Here is a 3,299-nt window from a genome sequence, read left to right on the forward strand (position 1 = left end):
TCCTAACTTTTAAATAAAAAGATATTGACGCTTTTACTATCCTCAACCCCAAATATTCTTGCATTGATAAAAATATTTTTGCTAACCAAATTAAGACATAATTAAACTCTCGTCAAGTAAATTTTAACTTCTAGTTATTTATTCACCTAGCAAATGCTAACGCAATTTTTATTTGTATAGTAACAAATATAACTCTAAATATTTTTTATTTTATTATTTTAACTCTAATTTTAATAAATTTAATTCTTAATATTTACACATCTTAGCAATATAGTCCCGATTATAAAAATTAAATAAATCAAAAATTTTAAGCATTAATAAAAATTCAAATATATATACTTAAAATTATTAGAAATTATAAAATATACTTAAATTTTTTCAATATATTTTCACACATTCCCTTTTTCCATTTTCCTTCTTTTTGTTCATTTTTCTACTTTTTGTCACGTTTATTCTTCCTTCTTTCAAATTATTCTTCCTTTTTAAAAAAAAAATTAACATTAACCTCTTTTCGATTTGGAGTTAATCCAGATTTCATTTTGAGCCGAAATTTGGATAAATTCAAAGTTTTAAGATTTGGTTTCTGTCTTCATTTTAATTTATTTTTTGCTATCTCAAAAGCCAGTAGTCTGAACTCAAGCCCGAAACCATGCAAAACCCTCCACCCTTCTTCACTCACCATCATCAACTTCCATCCAAGCACAACTCCTTTAACTTTGTAGTACCACCATCGGCTCATCCATCAACAAACCTGACAATCCCAAAACAACCCTTAAAATAGGAATACTCTTAAGGATAGTTTAAAAATAAAAATAAAAAGAAGGAGATCATTTGGCTTGCATATGTAGTTCAAAATACAGAAAGTAGTATTACGAGATTAAGAGCTTCATGGATACTTTCATTTCGAGATAGTGAAACTAATAATGGCTTCAGCTTTGGAAGCATCGTTTAATGAAGGCTTGTAGGTCCATTAGTGTTAATACACAGAAAACGTGGTTCCATGTTCAACATCTGCATTTAACCCAATCTTGCTTATATATCTCCTGCGCTGCGATTGGTAGTTGGAATTTCCTTTTCCATTTTTACTGCAATTTATTGGACCTGCCTAATTAAGTTCATATAAACCCAAGCAACCACTGCTTCTGCTTTAAACTTAAGTAATACTGGCTCGGGGCAAAGCCAATTCCTCGCAATTACGTGTATGGCGTTTTGGCTGCCTTTTAAATTCGGAACCTTATAATGAGTTGTAAGTTGGAATTTTTAAAATTTCAAATTGTTTTGTTAAATTTTCGATTTTGAATTTATTAATATATTTTATTGTATAGTTTTTTTAACTTATTTAAAAATTTTCAAAATAAAAATAGTGTGACTCCCCAACTTCCTCTCTTATAATTTTACACATGGATTATCCCAAAATTTCGAGCATAGTCCATTCATTTAACAATTAAGTCTCAAAACTTTGTTTTGGGTCTAACCCACTTATTTAACTAAACTTAATTTTAATATTAGTTAGGTCTTTAAATAAACCAATCTTAATATTAATTTTAAGTGATTTCACAAGCTTTACTACTTTTGAAAAACGCATTTGAAAATTTTGGTTTTAAGGTTTAAGTGTTTTTATTAAAAGAATTTTAAAAATATAATTTTTTAAATTTGAATATGATATTATAAAGTGAAAATATGTATTTAAATAATTTCTAAATTGTAAATATTATAATCTTTTAATAAGAATATAAAAATAATTTATTTTTGTTATAAAATAAAGAGAGATTGGGAGAATAAAGAACAAAAAAATATGAAAGCAATAGAAAATGTACTTATTAATCAAATGGATGATTACAATGCTTCATCAGAGTCTCTATTTATATACATAAGAAATATAAAAGAAATAGAGATCTAATTCTAATAACTATTAGAATTTAAAGTACATTAAAACTTTATTTTGTTCATGATGGAAATCTACTTAATAAGATATTTATAACATTGCCCCTTGGATGTCCATTGGTAGATAATATGCCTCATTAAAACCTTATTAGGAAAAACCCTGTGGGATAAAAACTTAATGAAGGAAAAAGAGTACACAATTTATAATACGCATAATATGTTGCCTCATTAAAAACCTTACCAGTAAAACCCAATGGGACAAAACCTCGGTTAAGAGAAAAAGAATACAACGCGTATTTATTCGCCCTCATGAAAACATAACATTCTTTCTCATATTATACGCATTCAATCTTGAATACTAGTTTTTCAAATGACTATTTGAATGTATTGCTAAGCATTTATCCCACCATTCTTTTGAAAATCATGAGTGAGGGAAAATTTTGGGGAAACATATTTTAATCTCTTCAGGAATTTCAACAATAATCATAGCAAACTTTAATCATGATCCTTCTATAAAAATACAAATAGGTATTTTGGATCATTTTATAATCTTCTTTCATCTACTATTTACTAAGTCAAATTTATTACATATGTTCAATTATTTCAATTCATATAAATGAAAAATTTTCCGAGAATTTCAATATGCTTCTAGCATTTTAAATCCTTCAAGGATTTTAATATAAGCTTTACTATATAGTGATTCATAAAAGGTTGTAACAATATCCATTAGACGCAAGTTAAATTGTTTATGAATTGTCAGTTTAATAATATATCTAAAGGTTATTGCATCCACCACAAAAGAATATTATATCTTTTCATAATCAATGCCAGGACTTAGCGAAAAAATTCATATTTTTATTCCGCTTTTGCAAAACTACTTTAATTGCACCTTTACTGGCTTTACACCTTTAGATATTTGGACTACTGGTCCAAAAACTCCATAAATTTAATTGTACTTGAGTTGCGTCTTTCTATTTTGATCAATTTATTCTATATTTATATTTCTCAATAGATTTATTCAGGATCTTCCTTTTATTTCATTATAATAATACTGCATGCAAAATCATTGTCGACTACTTTTATTATTCGGTTCCACATTTTCTCGAATTGACATAACTTATCGAGATCTTTTATTTTCATTATTTTAAAATTCAGTTTCTGGTACCTGAATCTCTTCTGAAGTTTTACTTATTAGTTATGTCTTGGGTCTCTTCTGGAGCACCCGCCTCCATTATATGACCATCTAGAATAATTTTCATCTTTGGAATCGATCAATCTATTATTTATTCTAACTGATTGTCCTACTGAGACTTTGATTCAAATTAAAATATTAAATGGTATATAACACTTGGTTATTCTCATTAGGTTGTAAATACATCTAACAGTTAACTTGTAATGAGTTATCCTTATTGAAC

This window comes from Gossypium arboreum, chromosome 8 (genome assembly GCF_025698485.1).
Source record: "Gossypium arboreum isolate Shixiya-1 chromosome 8, ASM2569848v2, whole genome shotgun sequence".
Lineage (NCBI taxonomy): Eukaryota > Viridiplantae > Streptophyta > Magnoliopsida > Malvales > Malvaceae > Gossypium > Gossypium arboreum.